General features: G+C 39.6%; 1 protein-coding gene across 1 annotated transcript in view; it reads left to right on the forward strand.

Moving 5' to 3' along the window:
* The first annotated feature begins 1,536 nt into the window (after window positions 1-1,536).
* Gdap2 (ganglioside induced differentiation associated protein 2) overlaps window positions 1,537-21,881 on the forward strand; it is a 127,551-nt gene continuing 107,206 nt past the window's right edge. Inside the window, exon 1 of the mRNA XM_076817066.1 lies at window positions 1,537-1,819. The gene's annotated coding sequence lies outside the window, so the exon portion shown is untranslated. The remainder of the gene's footprint in view (window positions 1,820-21,881) is intronic.

The raw sequence follows: 21,881 nt of genomic DNA on the forward strand, positions 1-21,881 counted from the left end.
CGAGTGATTGCTTGGCAGTTCCCTAGATTTTCCAACTTTGTTTCCATCCATCTCTTTGGTTTAGTAGGCTTCATGTACAGGGAGATCGATGGAACTTTGATTCCATCTATCTCTCTACGGGTCTCCAAGCGCAGCAACCTCCTCGCGGTGAGACCTGGTAATCGGTGAGAACCGAGCCGATGGCTGCGATTGTCAAATATTCTAGTCGTATATAAGAATTTCTTTAACTTGCAATACTATGGTAGAATGTAAGAATAAAATATGTAACTTAAAATGTTGTTCGATTGTTCCTACCGAACCCCAGAATACGAATATAGTGTTAAGATGGAAGAATAAGTGCAAGTTGGAATATTTCAGCGAGATACTGGAACTGTTGAGTTTTTCACAATTTTTAAAGTCCTCTCTGCTTCAGCATTTTATTGAAATATACAAAGTTACAATTCCTTTGCGAGGTATTCCACGTTACATCATGAAAGCATGTCTTCCACAAATAATGTTGTTGTTTATATAAATTTGTATGTTAAATAAATTTGTTTTGCGTTAAATAAACCGGAATAAGACAGCAAGGTTAAAAGACGAATGTGATATCGTTTTATTTTCTTCCTCCGTTCTTTTCCGTTGAACGAAATATGTTCATAAGACGATTTTTAAATTGTTACTCTAACAGAAACATTTGTAAATCGCGGGTCTCGAGTGACTTATTTTTACCCGTGCTGAATTCTAATTCCTACCACGCGTAGCGTTACAATCTGTTTCCAGACTTCGCCGGTAACGTTGCTTGTGACACTAAAATGGTATTGGGGTCCTGGAACCTCACAAACCCGTTACAGAAAAATGCATTGGGTGATAGGTCTATCCCATACCTCGTCTGTGCTATTACAAATTGAGAAGAACGAAACTGCAGCTGCCATCTGACAGCAAATCGTAGGTATTTGTAACAGCCTAAATGCAGGTTAAGAAACCAGAAACTTACTACATACAAATTATTTCATGGATACCATTTGACATGTCATTAATTACAGCATCGATCCGCATACAAACATTTATAGAGCAGGGTATAAAAATTGTTTTACTTTCCCAAAGAAGCAATTGATATTACCGACACCATATAAATCATACTATAACAACGAACTTATGTTTCCATTGACTATAATACACTTTTAAGCCACAAATTACATAATAAAACGCACTCTTCCTAAATAAAATTATGTAAATATAATTCAAACATAATAAATTTATGATTGACAGTTCTCACAATCACTGTTTATAACATTTTAAATAAATGTGCTTCATTTACAAAAACCGATGTCTGCCCCGATGCAGATCAGAGATACACGAATAAGGTGAAGGAAGAGAATTATTATTACAGTGTAATAAATACAAGTATTTCATAAACAGGGCGTTCGAAAACTGCCGCCACGCGGTGGCGGCAGTACGCGTGCGCGGTAGCAGGTAGGTTGCGCTCCTATTGGTCGCTGCGTAAGTCGCTCGGCTGGATTGCACGCGCGCTCAGGTGCCGTACTGATCGCTCCGATGACGAGGCCGCCAGTTACTGTTCGTGCACGAATGCGACGAAACGCTCGGGCGTCTTGGCGGGTTTTCCCTCGGAGCTGCGCTCACGAGACCAGCTCGGGAACGATAGAACGGAGGTGACGTTTTTATCGTAGGTAAAGTGACCGTCTAAGTGAAGACGAGAGGCACAAGGAGAATCAAGGGAGCTCGCGTTCGGGACACAAACCAAAGGACAGGAGACCTGCCGAGTACCTGGGCCTGCATTTTAGTCCAGCTTTGGCCGCACTGATAAGCGGACGATTCGCAGGTGAGTGAGCTGCAAACGATGCGTCGGCGCGACTAAGCACGCGGTTCGCTCCGTCTCGCTTTCTCCTTCGTTCTTGTGGTGTCCACCATGGAAATCCCATGGAGCCTGCTGCACCATCGTAGACGTAGCTCTACGCGGTTGAATCGGAGCTGGCCCCTGTCCGAAACATCCTCCGACTCTCATTCCCCTCTGCAAGGATAATCGAATTCGTCACTGTCACGTAAATTCGACTGAAAACTCACGGGCCAGAGGGGCTGCCCCGAGAGTTGCGTGACAGTTACGTGCCGTCCGAAGTGACCGACGAATATTTGACAGCGAACTGACAGAAATTCGATTACAGAGCCGCGCACCCCGAGACTTATCGATGCTGCCCTTTCCTGTCGGAATCCAGGACTATCTCGCTTTCGCGTTTCCACGGATGAAACGTTGTGCCGAGTATTTCCGGTACATTGAAATATTCAACGGATTTCGCTGACGTTCAGGAGCGCCCTTTCGTCGATCGCTATTTTTTTCATGTTTTATTGATTCGTTCTCCCTTGCAGCGGACGGGGTTTCTTTAGAGCGAAGAATAAGTAAGGATCAGCAGAGCGGCGTCTTTAAGCATGTCCATCGACTTCCTAAGCATATATATATATATATATGTAGTGGAAGACCCTCGTTCGCGACCTTGATCGCAGAGCTCTCGTATAGCGATACAGTGGTGTCCCGTTGTAAGGACGCCGCTCGTGGATCAAGGCGTTCTCATAACGAAACGCCTGTGCTACTAGGCTCGCCTTTCGCCTTTGCCACCTTCTTTCGGTGATACGGTGTCGCCGCTATCTCGAACGATATTTATGGCTTATCGCTATCGCGTGCCCTCTCGCTCGGTCTCAGTCTCTCGGCGCGGCGGCTACGAAACAAGCAACGGGGATAGAAATGTTCTCTTAACGGAACGGAGGACCTGTACTCTTAACGGGACAACACTGTATTACTCGAGCAGCGCGCGTCGATAATTCCTGTCGTGCATTTTCCGTCTCCCATTCGCTGTCTTCGCGCCAATCCGTTGGTCCTCTATCAGCTGTGCCTCCGTACCTGTGTACAATGTGCCCCCTCTTCCGCGTTTCGAACGCTACGCAGGCTAACGCGTCTGCCTCGTTTATCATCTTTAAGGCGCAGACTAATACGTCTACCTCTTGAATTATCTTTAAGATGCAGACCTATCTTGAAGCACATACATTATGAAAATCCTGCTACAACCAGATGTGGTCTGGAATAAAAATTAGGAGAATAGATGATAATGATAATAATAATAAATCGTCTTTATTCCCCACAAGATACAGAAGCAATAACATAATTGTTTAGCGAATTAGTATAGCAAATAATTAGCGGAATGGGCGAGGCTCAGCGTAGCTGCTATTATGCCTGACCTGAAGATGTAATTTAATTTCAAGAGGAATGTATTGTAAAGTGTTCAATATAATGTGTATGCTCCCAATTCAATGGCTGCGTCCGGTGCACGTATAGAACGTTCGGGAATTTGGAATCTGACGTAGATGGAGAAAATATTTAAGGACGAACTTCAGTAACATTAAAAATAAGCGAAATCCTTTGAAAATTAGAGGAATTAATATTTATGCAATACTAAAACCCCCTCTAAAATTTTAGAAAAATTGATTCAGTAAAACTACCGAAATAATTTAAAAACTTAAATTATTTAACTTATGGGAAAATGAAATATCGAGAGATATAACTACAAAATTAAAAGTGAAATAATGGGCCCCAGTTTTTGACATCTTGTGTGCAGAAAGATCAAACACTGAACAAAATTGTCAAAAAAATTCCGGACAATTGATTTGATAGTTTTTTTTTTAAATGAACGAAAATGACACGAAAACTTGCGCTTTCAGGTACATTCCAACTAACAAGTTTATGGTAAAAGATCAAATATTCAATAAACTGACAGAATGAAATAAAAAGTAAGAGCGAATTCAACTGAATTTGCGATAAAAATACACCATTGCTATTTCTGACGAGTTCTCATCACAGAAAAAAGCTTTATTAATATCTGAGAAATTGATTAACTTTTGGGTAAGATTGTAATTCATCCTTAAATTGGGAGTTCATTTCTCTTTTCTTGTATATTATTAGTTGTGCATATTCGTTGAACGTACCTATGCCTCTGTGGAAAATTACTTGAACTTTAATGAAATTTCACTGTAGACGCCAAGTACAGTGATTCCCTCTTTCTTGATTATACGTGTAATGCAGTTTTATAATATTCTTTCAAGGGAGAGTGGTTGTCAATTACAATATAGGTACTAATATTGTGATAGTTTTGGATTTACCTGCACCCTCTTCTGCTCATTGTCTGTTGGGATAAATTATTCTGCATGTGCACTGAACTCGTATAATTAATCAATCACAGACACCATTGGCATATTTGCCAGTTCTACTTATTAAAATCACTGCTTTATTCGAAAGCAGTTGATTATACAATTCTGATTTATTTTTTGAGAAATAATTGTCCTATTTATGATTCAAATTTTTTTCGCTCTCCATGTTTCCTTCATAATTCCCTACTGTGGGAAAAAGGGTGTGCAGTAGGGCGAAGCGATATTATATAGGCGAAAATTTAAATTTGAATTTTCAGTTGACCTGAGTGCGGGATAGTTGTCTTTTGATTAACCAAACACAACTGTAAAAAAAATTTGGAAAAATATTCATGTGTGCAGGTTCCTTTTTCTCTTAAAAATGTAAAAATTCACTATGTGAATCGTATTTTTTACATTTTTGAGAGAAAATTTCACAATGTGAGTCTTATTTTTTTACATTTTTAAGAGAAAAATTCACAACGTGAATTTTATTTTTTACATTTTTAGGAGAAAAAGGAACCTGCAGACATGAATATTCTTCCAAAAATTTGTGTACAGTTGTGTTTGGTTAATCAAAAGACAACTATCCCGCATCCAGGTCAACTGAAAATTCAAATTTAATTTTTCGCTTATATAGTATCGCTCCGCCCTAGTGTGCAGTTCTTTGTAAATGAATCTGTATGTCGAGCAAATCGAATTCCAATACCTCTGAAATCGGTGTATTTTGATAGCGTGTTATATTTATTGTTTCTTATTTCGCACTGACGTTTTTTTTTGTTCATGGCACGAAATGATGCTAGAACTTTACTGAATCGCGTTTTAGACGTTATTTATTTATTTAATTTACGGAAATTTAGCTCTATTTTGTAGAAGGGAGAAATGTTTGATAATAAGAGAAACAAGTATCGGATACAACGATGTAGAGATTTTAGAGAATTAAAAAGCAAATCTTTGCCATAATTAATGAGATTAACAGCCGTTTGTTGAACACCTAACTTAAACGAATGAACAAATTTCGAGAAGAAATAAATACAATCGCATATAACATTTATAAAATTACATATTCTATTAATAGGGTCTGGAAACGAAAAATTGGTACTACATTCGTGTTCGAAAAAGTGGAAAGTTGTGGAGTAAACGAGGGCATGTATTGAAATTAATTCTAATACCAGAGAATAATCAGTAATTATTTTTTTCGATCTATACAAAAATTCGGCCGTTTTGCTCGCTTATTCTGCACGGTATTGTAACATTCGATTCATTTTTTCCATTTGCATGAAACTCCATCTTATCTTGTTTATTACAAACTTACAACTATTTGCCTTCTCCATTATTTAAACCATTTTGCAACAATCGAAACAAATGATGTTGTCAAGCAGAAAAATACGGTAACTATCTAGTTATTTTCTCATACAAATTATAGACTTTTGTGAGTCGCGATATCTGCAAGTGTTGTCGCGGTGGAAAGCAACCCCTCTTTTGTTAGCGAGTGCAGGCCTTCTATTCTTAAGGGGTTAGGACACAGTAACGGGCCAAGAATGCAGACGATTTTTAGACGACGATAATAAGAAAAGTAAACAATCGATTAATAAAAGTTTTTGTATTTTGGTTCACTATATTATGAACTATAAGAAAAGCGTATAACATTTACAAAATAGCATTTGTACGCCGTGCAATGTCGCCATTTAAAATGTCCTTTTTTCGGGATGGTGAACTGGTGGGCCGGATTCTGAGAAATCGGATGAACTGTATCAAAAACCTTAAAAATGTTATAAACTATAATATATTTCCTAGGCATTGACGATCCAACATTTCAATTTTTGCGAAAATTGACAAAATGGCAGATGTTTTAAAAATAGTGGTCAAATTTCGACAAAAGTGTGTGACCTTTTTGTTTATATTTTGAATAATAGTAAAAAAATTTAAAATGTTGGATCGTCAATGCCTAATAAGCGTTATAACAAAGATAGCTATAAAGTTTCAAAGCGATTGGTAAAGTAGAACTTGAGAAATCTCGCTGCATCTGCGTTCGCGAACTGTTCACGAACAGTATGGGAATTGAATTTCCTGTTCGCGAACTGTTCGCTGATAAGGACGCACCTTTACACGAGCAATGCTTATAAAAAGTTTGAGAACAACTTGCGAACATTGTTTGCGAACAGTGTTCGCGAACTGTTCGCTGATGAGGACCCACCTTTACGTGCTCATCCAAAGCTGTGTATTCATGTGAGCATCTCCCCCGAATCAGCATCGCATGAGCATCGAGGAAGCAAACATGTCGTGGATGTTTACAGTGTACCGAACGCGAACCGAGCATTCGCCGAGCTGCTCGGGCCATTTCGTTCGTTGCCGGACATCAAAGCGAGCACGCTCGGATCGTACCTACTGATTGTCAGCGTAGACATGTTCGGGCGATACCATGGATAGGATCGGTACTCATGCGGACTGTGTACAGTGGCTCGCATTATATTCGGACACTTTTTAAAATCGCATAACTTTTTTAGAATTGGTCCAAACAACTTGAGTTTTTTTCAGAAGCTAGAAGGATTAGTTTGCTAACTGACGCGTTTCATCGTTTTGAAAAAAATGTATTTGGTTGGAATAGCGAAAAGAATAGTAATGGTCGATTTTTAAACTTTTTTGTGAGCTTGTAATGAAAGTTAAAAGAACCCGTTTGTAGATTGCAGTAAGTTGTATACGTGCCTAAAATTTCATCAAAATCGGTTAACGTTGCTCCGAGCTACAAACGTTTTAAGATCGCAGAATAGGGTCGAGAATTGCGAAAATTCCCGAGATCAGCGATTCCCGAATGTCGCTGAATTTAAAATATTATCGCTATCAGATGAAGGAATAAACTGTACGTGTACTAATAAAACAAACGAGTTTTTTTTTAATAAACGTAGGTACCACAGTTTCTTGCGGCTATTAAAAATTGTTTCTATGTGGAAATATGCCCTTTTGTAATATCACTCCTCAATTCGGTTTGCGAGACTCTTGTCAAAAGCGTGGCACCTCTGGCCTCAGCTGTAGTCCCGGAGCCACACGCCGTTGACATAATCTAAAGGTACGTCTACGTGACGACAGTTTTGTGCCTAGATCAAGTGTATACGGTACTCGAAAAAATTTCCGGAAGATTGGAAACTGCCTAGATCAGTCCGCGACACTGAATTCGACCTATCGACGCGGGAGTTGCAGCTAGAGCTAGACTGAAGACACTGCAACTAGCTCTACCTAGACATAAAAGACACTTGATCTAGACACAAAAGTGTCGTCGTGTAGACGTACCTTAAGAAGAGGGTGGGCGGCATAATTTCAAAACTGCTTATTATAATAAAGTGTAAAAAATTATATATATTCTACCTACTTACTCTGCATTCCACATTAGAGCATACCTGTTTCGCGCAGGTACGACCCTCGGGAGGCGTTGCTACGCCTGACTCCCCGCTTAACCGCCTATGCTTTTCTCCGTCGCACGGCCCTCGACTCTCTCTGCTAACTTTTCGTGCGGGACGTTGTTTACGTTGAGAACAGTCAGGTCCCACGTTTGGGATGTACCAGTTATTCCTTGGAAACCACCACGACCAATCGCGTGCGGTTCAAACCGTGGGTAATAGTGGGAGCTGCGCAGATCGGTCGCAAATCGGTAGGGGTGTCGGTATGCTCTTATATGGATTGCAGTGTAGTACTACCAAAGAGAAGGTATACCAAGAGGCGACACTCTGACGAAGAAACCAGTTTTAGAGAGAAACGAAATCCACAACCAATTTAAATGTCCATGCGGTAGTGGGAATGCGACGGGATTAACAAGAGGCGATAGTAAGACGAAGATATACAGCTGCCTTATACAACCAATTTAAAGGGACAAGCAAACGAAGAACTTCAAAGATACCGCTCGAAGTGTCGCCTCTTGGTATACCTTCTCTTTGGTACTGCAGCGCTTTTATATTAATATGCTGTCCAATCGTTATTGTTGTCTCTAATCTCCTTTGCATCTCCTAGGCATGCAGGTACGTCTACACGACGACACTTTTGTGACTAGCTCAAGGGTCTTTTGTGTCTAGCTAGAGCTAGCTGCTAGAGCTAGTCGCAGACTGCTCTAGGCAGTTTCCAATCTTCCGGAAATTTTTTTGAATGTCGTATACACTTGATCCAGACACAAAAGTGTCGTCGTGTTGACGTACCTTCCTAACTAATCGTGGAAATAATAATTAAAACGTAATTGTATATCAACGCTGCCCAAGCTAGGGCTCGCCAGACCTTTGGGATCCTCCCACTCCCGTCCGCGTCGTCAGGGATACCGCGCCACGCTAAACTTTAGCGGCTAAAGAGGCGACTATTTACGCATGACGCTACACATGACGCGTGATTGGTGACACACGTCGCCACACGAGGCAATGCTACTTAGTTTCCTCGCGAATATTGCGTGGGGACGGAGCGGTTGGAAGGAGAACTAGGCACGTGAGGGATCCCACCGCTGGACGGCGCTGATGCATATGTATGCTTTTTTTACGCACGGGGTATACTCGTACTGAGGTTCTGAAGAAAAGAACAGGACTGAACACCATTATCTCGCGAGCTCTTGAGTTATACACTTGATGCGTTTAATTTAACGCATAGTTTTACATGCTGCCCACTACTTTAGCTGTCTGAAAAATTTCAGCCAAACCGATGACCCGAACCTCGTGAACTCTCCGCGTCAATTGATTATAAGTCCATGTCGCGATATATCATCATCATTTAAGCGTCACGTGCATTCATTGCGCCACCGCGACTAGAAAAACTAGAGAAATTAACGGTTTAGTATTCCAAGGCTCGGTGCTGAAAATTGATTGGATCACAGTAAACGATGATCAGAACATGGCTAGGTAAAGATCGATACATTCAACTGCACGATTCTGTCAACGTAACCAGATTTAGAAGTGACGTAAATTATTCTCAACGTCTTCTCTGTCTTCTGCCTCGCTACGGTATTTGCAAACTAAAAATAAAATGATACAAAACCAGATTTCGACGAGATCCAGTTCCTCAGGTATTTGACTCCTGCTATTTTTGTTGTTAAAGTTTTGCGACGGAGGGATGTTATAAAAGCTCACGAAACCAGCACAGGACTCGATAGGAAAAATACAGACGTTTTTCAAAACTTCATTGCAAATTTGGATTTTTATTTGATTTAGAGCAAATTAAACCTTTTCAATGTTTGGTACTGGAATTCAGCTTTTAAATACAGGTAGAGTAAAAAAATAAAAGAATGTATTTCACTTCTTCCATTCAGACTCGATGACAATTTGACAATAGGACAAAGTGGAATTTGCCATTCATTTTTACAATATTTATTCTAATGGAAAATCATATTTTAGGGACTTTCAGGATTTTACAGCCATTTAAGATAGATTTGAGACCCTTACCTATTGTACAGGAGTTATTGGATTAGGTTCTAGTATTGGGAATTTAGTTTTCAGGGTTTGAAGTGAACTGAATCCTTTTGTACCCACACATTCTCATAAGGTTTTCCATATAATGTTTATTCAACTGGCAGAATGGAGTTTATTCAACTGGCACATATTGACTCCATTGTTGTAAAGTCTTCTTATTGCTACGAAAGGTTATTTGTCTGCATAAATTCAGGCAAAGTGCAGTGGAAAACTGTATATTTCGAGAAACTTATTCAATTTAAACTTTAAACTACAGGATAGTAAGAAATATTTCATTCTTTCTTGGGTACAAGATTTCCATTATGATTAATATATTCCTGGCCAGTTACATGTTTCTGTTTTCTTATATTACACATCCAACTCTGCTGGTTCCTAATACCTTTTTTCCCTTTGGTTATGCAGTTTATTTCTGATAAAGGGGGATGCGGGCTGTTTACAAACGACCCATTGTCAACAGCTATATTTTCTTTGTAATATTATTTTCCTCTGTTTCGAGGGCTGAACTCGCGTTGCATCAGACTCATTTGTATAAAACACTTCTGCGAAATTTGTAAAGTGCTATTTAATGATATTAGTAACAGAAATATTACCTACTATTTCCTCTACTAGGTTGTTGCAAATGAAATGGCCGTTTCTGATTTTTTAATTTAAACTTTTATTTCACAAACCTAATACGTATTCCATCAATCCAAATAGTCACCATCGACTTTAATACACTTCTCCCAACGCGGAATAAGTGCAGCAATGCCCTTCTGAGAGAAATCCAGAGCACGAGAGGCAATAAATTCAGCGAATGCAGTTTTTACATCCATTTCTTCTCGAAACACTTTTCCAATCAAAAAGCTATCTAGGTGCTTGAAAAAATGATAGTCTGTAGGTGATAGGTCAGGAGAATAAGGAGAGTGAGGGAGAACTTCGCACTTCAATTCTGTTAACTTTTTAAAGGTTTGTTTTTGCAGTGTGTGGTCGAGCATTAACATGAAGCAATAACACACCACGTCTATTGACCAATGCCGGCTGTTGAATACGCAGTTTTTCATGCATGATATCAATTTCTTGACAGTATTTGTCTGAATTTATGGTTTCACCTCGTTTCAAAAATGAAAAATGCAACAGCACTCCTTGCTGACCACCATAAACACATCAAAATCTTTCGCGGATGAAGGTTCGGTTTCGGCGTATGTTTTGGGGCTTCATCTGCATCCAGTGTTGCCAACTCTACGGATTTTCCCGTATATCTACGGATTTTGTACTGTATCTACGGATCTACGGATTGTAAGTTGAAATCTAGGGATTTTTTACCTTTTTCATGAGTTAGTAACTTATAATCAGCAAAAGAATCACTTTTTTTCATCACACATTTTTTGTTCATTGGTCCTGTAATAGAATCTCCCCCTTCCACAAAAATATGCAACCAATGATCTATTAAAACGAAACAGAAGAATTAACCAATTTTCTCATCTTACGACTTGCAACGAGACACTCGAAACGTTGAGAGTGAGAGAACGATTTATTTAGAATTTGAAAGTGAGTTAATTTTATTCCAGTATTAATTATGTATTATTCAATATATAACATATATTATTTATTTCAGAATTTTCACTAATTTTCACTAATACGTTGGGACGAAGGTCTTTGGCGAAAACCACTTTCGGGGAAACATTATTTTTGGGAATAGCTGTTGTACTGAAGTGGAATTAGTAAAAGTCGATTTCACAACTTTGCCACGTGAACTTTTTTCGTAACTAGTGAAATTTTGTTGTGACAATAATTTTAAGAGGATGTTAGGGGAGGGTCGAAATATAAGATTTCTAGAAAGAATTTGGGAAAGGACGGTTTCCATGAGCAAGGGAATTAGCTTCTTTCATACATGTAATAATTAGCAGTTACGAAGAAAATCCATAGATCAACGGATTTTTCAAAGGGGGATCTACGGAATTCTACGGAAAGTTTTACTCTTCTCTACGGATTTTAAAAAATCTGAGTTGGCAACACTGTCTGCATCCAACCACTGTGCAGAACGTCTTCGATTGTCATAAAGAATCCGTTTCTCGTCACAAGTAATAATTAGTCTATGCCTTCATTATTATGACGAGAAAACGAAGAAGAACTGATCCCCAAGCGGCGGATTTTATTTGTTTTCAATAAGTTCACGTGGGACCCATTTGTCCAGCTTTTTTACTTTCCCCATGGCCTGTAGATGTCGGGAAACAGTTGAATAGTGAATATTCGTTCTCACTGCGACTTCCCGGACAGATAGGCGTGAATCCTCTTCAACCATGTCTTTCAAAATAGTGTTTTTGCTAAATGTTGGCTTATGCCCGCGAGGCATAGTTTCGAGGTCTGTATCACCAGAACGAAATTATTCGAACCAACGCCTAGTGGTCCGATCACTTGCAGCACCATTGCCGAAAGCAGTATTCATATTCCGCGTTGCCTCAGCCGCACTGTGACCAAGTTTCAACTCCTACAAGTAAATTATTCGAATTTCCTTCTTTTCCATGATCAGTTAAAACGGTTTTGTAATTACGTATACTGCGCGATATAACAGAAATTATACACGCCAAATCACGCGTGAGACATGTACTCTCCAAATGATACAAGTACAACGCCATCTGCACGGAGAAGAGCTGAACTACAAAGCCGAGGAGTTTACATTGCAGAAAACGGCCATTTCATTTGCAACAACCTAATATTTATGGTTTCTGATAATTACTATACATTTTGAAGAAACAGGTAACAGTTCAACACTTTCGCTGACAGCATACATGAGACTACCCAGACCATAACCTCCTCTTCGCAACCAATTTCATATTCCTTCATAGAGCAACGATGGACCAACCAAGTTTAGTCCATTGCTGCATACAGATGTCGCCATACAATTTCAATGTAACAATGATTTTGTTATGCCATGTGGTTTTAAATTGAAAAAAAATTTTTTTTTCCTATTTTATATGATTAGTAGGGGAAGGTGGGGCAAGACGGGGTAGTTAAGGTTTGATGGTGAATGAAACACAGATTTTCATAATCAACTAATCAATTTTATGTCTGAACCATTCTTTGGTAATAAGTCTTGCAGTTTAACTGTGAATCAACCTAAGTTTTACAGATTTCAATGGAATAAATACAAAAACTCAGAAAAAGTCGTTTCTCCCCATCTTGCCCCACGGGTGGGGTAAGATGGGGTACCAATTGAAAAACAATATAAATAAAGTATATATATAAAGTAATTATTTATTGGGTTGACAGAGGAGCCACACATGTATGGCTTCGTCGTCCTCATCTCCTACAGCAACACAGGAGAAATGAGCCCATTTGCCACATATTTGGCAGCTTATCCACCTTTCCACAAGGAAATCAGTTCTTTTGGACCAATTAATAGAAAAGAAGTATCATTTTTCATATATTCTCATATATTCCCCTTACTTTTTCTTCCTGAAAATACGTCAATTCTTTTTCGATGACTTGATTCAGATTTTCAATTTTCTTTTGGATCAGCGTTGGTCTTCATGAGATACTTCGGTTTTCGCCTTTATTAGTAATTTAAGTTTTTCTTTCGTGGTTGATGTCGAAGGAATTATTGTACCCATATACGTGCTATATATTGTTATATGTAGTTTATCGAATTACCGGTTTACCGGTATTAGAATCCCTAATCACTACACTGTCGGTTAGACCACCCATTACGAAACGCCCTGAATGCTTGCTTACTTCCACTCTAGTTTTACTGGAAAAAGTTTGGTCGAAGTCAGTGACCCTACTAGCACCTCTTGCTGTCCGTTTTAATTACACCTAGCGGTTGCAGTGATTAGATAAGCGGGTATCCACACTACAATAATTTATTAAGCCCTGTCCTTAAATGAACCCACACCAGGAAACTAATGCCCGCGGTTCGTTCTGAAAATGCTGCGGGTTGCCCCACACTAAATGCCCAATCTGTCGTGATATAGGGGGTCACGTGTTGATAATTTGGGTCATGCATTTTCGGCCATGCACGTTTACCGCCTTTACATCGACCGGAACCTCGCCTCTTTATCAGCTGCTACGCTCAAAGCATGTCAAGCCCCGGCCGGTGTAGCTTTAATTAACGAATTTCATCGTGACACCGTGTTAGCATAGCTCGCAGCCACATGCCCCGCGTCACTGTACGAAGTTAGCGTCCGAGTCGAGTTGGCGATCACTCTACTTTACGGCAACACAACATTTGTTGCTAGACGGCCTAACTGTAAGATGCCAGTATACCTCGCTCTATCTCATTTTGTTCTTCCTCTGCTTTTCTTGCGCACTTTGACAATTTGATTCTCACAACGCTCACAGTACCTAGCCTCTGCTAGCCGCAACTCTGAGGCGCGGATTCCCTGCGAGAATACTTTAGTGAGGCAAGGTGTGTAGCGGGAATAGGTGTGATATTCTTGAGAAACCAGGAATACGTGAACTCGGATAGATTGGAAACTTTCGGCAGAGGAAAAATGAAGGTGATATACGCGGAGTGCAAGTAATTCGTGGACACCTACCGCACTCACACAGTGAAAAAGCGAACTAAAGTTATGGGACCGCCTAAAGGCGAATTTACACGGTTCACTTTGGTTGTCCCTTACACTGTCTGAGTACGGTTGGTGTCCAAGAATTGCTTGCTCTCCGTGTAGGCTTAGATGTGAGCGGTAGAAGTTGCGCACGAGCCTGCTTTGAAGGTGCGAATCCCCGATGTGGGTTTACATGAGACTTCTATCATGAGACAAAAATCTCAGCAACAACTAAATGTAAATAATGGAGATAGTCGTGGGGGATGAGATTTTTGAAAATATATCTTGAAACTTGTCTCATGATAGTCTAATTTCATGAGATTAATGACAAAATAATTGAAAAATAATAAAGTAGTGAACAAATTGTCTCATGAAGTTAAAGTCTCCTGTGAGACACGATATTTTTGTCTCATTCTGGATTTGCACCTTAACTCTCATACGGCGGACGGTTCGGGCTACCGTATAGGAATCGGAGTCCCACTAAGGTAAATGTCCCAATACCTGGATATTTAAGGTACGGCGGAAATTTCGCGATTGAGAATTTTGCAGTTACACAAGTCGATTTATATAAAAACGATTTTGCAATTACATGGGGCACTGCGCGTACTTTATGATTTAAAAAAAAAACCAACATGTTATTGAATTGAATAATTTTGTAAAATATTGAAAATTCATAGTCCTTACAATGGCCCAATACCTGGACAGCTTAACTAGTATGTCCCGATTTTACTGTCCCATTACCTGGACACATGATAAAATAACAGCAATTTGGATATTTTCTCGGGAAATTAAATAAAAAAAAGACAACACAATAGTTTTTCCTACTCGCATATTTTTTCTGTATAAATAATTTATTCCAATCTGTAAACAAACTTGAGTAAATGCAATCTATTACTGAATGACTAAATTTAAGGTTATGTTTATTCGTGTGTGACACCCGAATTTTACACATGAATATTGAATCGAATATTATCATTAAAACAAAATAACAAGAATACAAAGTAATAATTGCTAAGGTGTTAAATAACGATTTTAATATTGTTTCAACAATAACTCTTACTTATTTCACAGTTTGCACACATGGTCAGGTTTAAGGCCGTTCTGAGATTTCACTGTACCAGTAGATAGACACGAGAATAAAAAACTAATATAAACATTAATTTTAATCTTCCAATCAATAAAGAATTCTACGAGGTACCATTTTTCTAAAAATGTATTAGTTGTACCAATATACTAAACATTATTAATAATATTCGCTTAACAAAAAGTAGAGACTGTTTAGCAAATCAGATAAGAGCAATACTAAAATGGTGTAAACTGGAGAGTTCAAGAAAATGTATTACAAGTGTTAGAAGTTTACTAAAAAAAACATGTACATGAATATATTTTATTAAATATCCGAATAATTGAATAAAATAGTTCTTTTATGGATAAAGCGAATATTAAATGTAATAAACAGTATTATTTACACTAGTATCCAGGTACTGGGACGTGTCCAGGTATTAGGACATTTACCTCAGCTAGGTGCGCGAGCAAGATGCAAGAGTCTTGAAACCTGCATCACGAGGCATGCCTCAGTGTTTCACTGCAACATGTATCAGCGTCTGGATGTCCCTTTACGCACTGTCGACCAGTCCCTGGCAACATGGTCACCGAGAGACTAGAAATTGGACAACCAAACGAAGCGACCAGACCGGGCGACTCGATACCTATCAGTTTTGCAGGGACCGCCAAATGGAATGGACGTCGAGGAGATTGTTCTAATTGTGAAGTGCAATGAAACAGGGTAAAACAAAGAACTGGCAATATTCGGTGCATTCGTTATTGCAAAAGAACGCCGTAAGAATGGAATGTTTACTGGCTTTCTCATTCCCCAATAAATGCACCATTTCTGCTTATTGTTTTTTTGATGTCACGATTGGAGTATTCATTAGGGTCGACCGAGGCGAATCGGATCAAAATAAGAATTTAGTCCATATTTCTGACATCGTCATAGAAATGAGCATTTCGATCGTTCGTAGTACCTCGCCCATCTCCCCCGCACCTACCGCAATAGCCCGTCAATTATTTTAAGTCATTGTTTAGAGCTGGCATACGTTTTCAGTGAGATGAACGCGTGCGAACGTTACAATTTTGGTCCGAATCTACCCTACGTTATCGGCAATTTCGTATTTAAAATAAGAAACGAATTTGAAAATTCAAATGTGTTTATTATTATTAGTTTGCACGGTGTCCAAGTTGAGTATTTGTTATATTTTAGATTATTATATCATATGTTTATGTAATCTACATCCTTATATGTGGGGCTAATCGGATCAGGTTATTTGGGGTGAATCGGGTCACTCTTTATTTTCATTTGAGTATTTTTATGATTATAAATATGATAATTGTTTATATACAGATGATTAGTACGTACATAAAAAAGAGCAATCAGGGATCATGGTGTACAAAAAAAAAAATAAAGGAAGCTGTGATAAAAATTAAATCTAAAGAAGTGACGATAAAATAAATAAATTAATGGTCTTGAGAAGATGGCATTGTATTTACTGTGATGAAAAATTAATTCAGCCACTTTCAAAAGATTGTGTGAGAAGAGTGGTGCGACGAGAATTGTGCTGATAGGGGCGGCAAAAAACGGCAATATCCTTCCGATCTGTGTCCTAACTAGTGTCATTTGACTGCACTGTCATTAAATTAGATTTCTTTAAGTTGATTCTAAAGATTTTGTTATGAAAATTTGTTTTTTCAGAGATTTCCGGGTTACCTGATTCGCCCCAAGTTTTGGGTTAGGATATTTCGGATATTTCTCACTTTTTGGTTTTTTGTTTGCAGAAGAAACATTTTTAAGTTTGATTTTATTTTTTATTACTAATGTTCAAGCCTTAAGCCGCGTATTCACCTGCGCATTCGCCCCGAACGTGCATTCGGCGCGCACCGATTTTTTGCCCGTTCGGAGCTCAGCGCGCGTTCGGCGCGCATTCGGCGCGCGTTCGGGGTTGAGTGAAATTTGCGGCGTCAATTTCATGGTATTGTTCGGACCCGAATGCGCGCTTTGATGGACCGCCAACAAGCGCATCGGCCCGAATGCGCGCCGCGCCCCGAACACGCGCCGAACACCGGACGAGCAAAAAATCGGTGCGCGCCGAATGCACATTCGGGGCGAATGCGCAGGTGAATACGCGGCTTTACTGGGCAACAGTCACTAGAGTAGACGGTCCTTAATTAATTGGATTACAACATTTGTCGTTGCCTTCCGCGTCTCACGTTCACATTTGCCATTGCCTTTGTGTTACATTCGCATTTGCATTTCGTTGCGAGCGGCTCGCGTGTCGCTCTCCAACTGTCTGTATCAGATTTTACGACATAGGTAGGTACATATACATACCTGTTTTCTCCGTTAGTTATTTAAGCGGGCTCTATCGAACATAGTGAGCGTACGAAACCGTCAGCGTTCGATCCCTGTTACTGCTTGCGATAACGATTTCATAATTCAGGTCACGCATATCTCGGAGCCCCTTATTATACACGCCATATCGACTATTGTTTCAATGACTATTTCCCGACTGGCGTTCTCCAATGAATCGACACTGTTACCGACACGAATCGATAGCTCTTAAATTCCACCATAGTGTTGCTACGCTTTGCGTCTCCTACAGTACTTGCGGAGAAAATTCGCAATAGGTAAATATATTTGGCTAGTTCAATTATGGTAATTTATAATTCAGTTAAGATGTTTAGTTTACTCTAAATTACGACAGATTTCTTCAACTTTTTAGACTCTTAGCCATGATTATTTATTTCGGAACAAGTTATTGAATAACACGATGCAATAACAAAGAGTTTAGAGTTTGGTTTTATAAACGCAAATCGATAACAATTTTCGGTCGGCCTTTACCGATCGTCTTCTAACTTCGGATGCGAGCACCAGTAGGCCATGAAGTTTATACACAGTGCTCGCAACAATCCTGTGTACGTACCTATGTCTTGCAGTATATCTTAGTTTCATGATTATATTTTTGTGTTATAAACAGTTTAACCTAGAAACGTGAAATTTGGTACATTGTTTTTATGACGTAGGCGTCCACTAAGGAAGGATTTTTAGAAATTTCGTCCCCAAAGGGGTGAAAAGGGGTAAAATGTATTTTCTCGGATTCCTTAATATCTCTTAGGCGCGATTAGATATCAACTTGGTTTTTACATACAATGGTTACCCACATAAATCCCTATACTACCATTTTAAGGATTTTGCCCTAATCAACCCCTAAGTGGGTGGAAAGGGGTTAACTGTGTTTTCACGGGCTTCTCAATATATCTTAGGCTCGAATAGATATCAACCCAGTTTTTACATACAAAGGTTACCCACACAAATCCCTAAAAATCAATTTCAGGATTTTGCCCTAAACAACCTCTAAGGGGGTGGTGACAAGGGGTGAAATTTATTTTCATGGAATCTTTAATATCTCTTAAGCCCGAAGCGAAGCGCGGGTATATTTTGCTAGTTTTTATATAAAATGTAACCAAATATCACTTTTTCTATTTGACATTATGATTACTGTGATGTAAGGCGTTTCCGTTGTTTTATCTACGGTGCGGAAAATGTACACCTTACGTCCCATACCAAATAAGTATGTTTGAACGAACACGTGCCTAATACGCATATTACTTTTGTCTTATATATTATGTTTATTTATACTAAAATAAGTTCCTATTCTGTCGAGTGATGCTCGGTGTGTTTATCTATATAATTAAAACTCGAGCCTTTTTATATTCTGCTGGCCTCTATTTCCTTTCACTTTTTAATTGATAATCATGTAGAATCTAGATAATAGCATGAGTCAACTGACCAATCAACGCCAAGGTGGGAAACGAACGGCGCCACCGTCGAGTCAAACCAAGCTAGCCAAGCGGGGATGGTTTGGCGGTGATGACGCCATGATGGGAAACGAAAGTGTGGCGTCACTTGCCTTGGCTTGGCTCGACGGTGGCGCCGTTTCGTTTCCCATCATCGCGTCATCACCGCCAAACCAAGCTAGCCAAGGGAAATGAGGCTGCAGCCAACCAGCGTCGACAACAGCTTATCCGCTTGGCTAGCTTGGTTTGGCTCGACGGTGGCGCCGTTCGTTTCCCCCTCCGCGAAATAGTTTGATCATTCCTGTATTTTCCGCCGTTCACTGAGTATAATCACAAAGTGAGAAGCAGGCAATAAATTACTTTTGAATTCAGCTGAAATGCGTGAAAGAAGTATATAAATAATAAATAATCGGAACACCATTTCTGGTCCCCGAGGATCGATTCCATAGGATCGACCTACATATACTGAAAAATCGATCAAAAAAATCGGAAATTACGGCAAAAGATCGGCAACCCTAGTAGGGAGTCAGTCCTGAGACGACCGGCATAGCGCACGCATGCGACACGTATGGCTCGTCCGTTAAGAAATTGTTGTTTGTAATTCCTAACAAATAATTAATTTTTAAATAAAAGCCTAGTTATACCGAATTCTTCTTATTTTTTATCCTTCGTTATCCCCGTTTCGTTAAGAGAACATTTCTACCGCCGCTACTTTTTTTGTAGTCGCCGCGGTGAGTGCGAGACACTGAGAATGAGCGAGAGGGCACGCGCCAGCGATAAGCCATAAATTTCGTTCGAGATAGCGACGGCATCGTATTACTAAAAGAAGATGATAAAGACGAAAGGCGAGCCGAATAGCATACCGTTTCGTTAAGAGACCGCCTCCTCCCCCGGGCGGTGTACTTACAACGGGACACCAGTGTATCAGGTTTCAAAGCAAATATTCGAGGTGTCAATACAGAATTGCCCAGTTCAGGACTCGCTTTCGGTCTCGACCAGGCTAGCCCTTGAGCGCTTATTTCCACTTGCGACTAGCCGCGCGCGACGCGTATAAAGGCTCCCCCAAACCAACGCGAATATTCGCGGCGGCAACGGATCCGCCGCGGTTCAGATATTCGCGTTGGTTTGGGGGAGCCTTAAGGGATCATGTTAAAAATATTTTCTTAAGAATAAAACAAAATTTTAAACATTTAACTTAACGCGACAGACAAGCACGCAAACACTTTCTGCTTTATGTATTAAGATTACATGCATTTTTTCATGACTTTCACAATTATGAAAGCCATCTATACTCCCTATCATTTAAGAAGGAACCTGCCGACCGACGAGTTTAGACCGGTTCTGCGCAGGTTGGCGCTCATTGGTGCCGGGAGAAGCCACTATTGGCTGTACCCCCACCAACGCTTTTTCGGAGCCAATGAGCTCATTCTACATGCGCGAAACAGGTTCCTTCTTAAATGACTTCTGGTGTAGAGGTTATAACCTCCCATCAATCTTCGGTAAATGCAGCCAGCATACAGTTTGTCATTCCAAGGAGCACGTTACACGTCAAAATTAACAACAAATATAAGGACAAAAAACCAGGACCAGAATCTCACGAAGATGTTTTAGTTAAGTGGATAATGCATCTAGACTGTGTCCTGTAGTTCGGGCACGGTAAATAGTTCTCAAGCTTTAAGCGTGTCTGGTAATTACGACAAAATTTTGTTTTACATTTTTACTAATATCTCTTTAATATTTCATTATTTATCACAAAGTCCCGAACTTACGGAAATGCTTAATAATCAGTTCAATGCAAAAAATTCCCAGAACGTATGAAAACTTATGTTGAAATTCTTAAATAACTTTCATGCCACCACTAAATGTCCGGTATATGGGCCCTACACCCTATGTACTTACATACAGCCCAAAAACTACTTCGGTGCTCGCGCATTTAGCTAAAATTCAGAGTCAATTTTCTAGAAAACGAAGCGCGATATTAAAAAATTTCATTCTATATTTTCGTCCTATTTTGGCCTGTACAATCACCTCCTAAAAGGATGGCCATCGGTAGCCGAACACCCTGTATATTTCCTACGTTTCGGTGTGAAAACACGCCGGTGCCAGTCAAAGTGTTAAGGCGTTTTCCTTCACGAAATCGATACTGGTTTGACAACATTTCTTGAGAAACGTCGGGTCAGTGTACCGGTGTAACGTTTCCACTAGTCCTTGGGGACGTTGTGCCAATTTATGCTTCCTTCGTGCAGTCATTTGGCATCCCATGTTGGATCGTGTCGAATCTTAAGCTGCTCGGGATAGAAATCTCCTATCAACGATCTAGGTCATACACTCGTCCCCATTAATCCTCCCATTAACACGTTGAATGTCGTAGGGGTCACCGATGACTGGCACTCGATTTACCAGTGGCGCCCTGAGGGTCATCAGTGACCGGCAACGCTGGGATTACAACACTGGAATCAAATAAACGCTAATATTTCTCGAATTTTCAATACTAATGTTATTACAATAACGATGTAAAATATCGATTTCACTATAGAGCATTTTTACAATTTTATATTTACATTTATATTACATTTTTATATGATACGATTGCTATCATATTGAAACAAGCCAAACAGAGATGTGGTTCATCCACGCAATCTTCACAGATCATTACCACTTATTCAGTACGTTTTTTGTAACGGATCGTACAAAATTGTCTGATCTCGCTCATTTTTCCAGTTTCTTTCTCGTTTCATATTTGAACTGGTGTTTCAGTAAAAAAAAAATCAAACACCATTTTAAAGAAAAAAAGGAGCAACGAGATAAAAACGCAGCGCTGTCGGCCGAACCTATTTGTACGCCGTAATCTTGAATCCAACAAGAAAACTGCACAAAGTAAGATAATACAGTTGAATTAAACCGG

This window comes from Andrena cerasifolii, chromosome 7, assembly GCF_050908995.1.
Source record: "Andrena cerasifolii isolate SP2316 chromosome 7, iyAndCera1_principal, whole genome shotgun sequence".
Taxonomy (NCBI): Eukaryota; Metazoa; Arthropoda; class Insecta; order Hymenoptera; family Andrenidae; genus Andrena; species Andrena cerasifolii.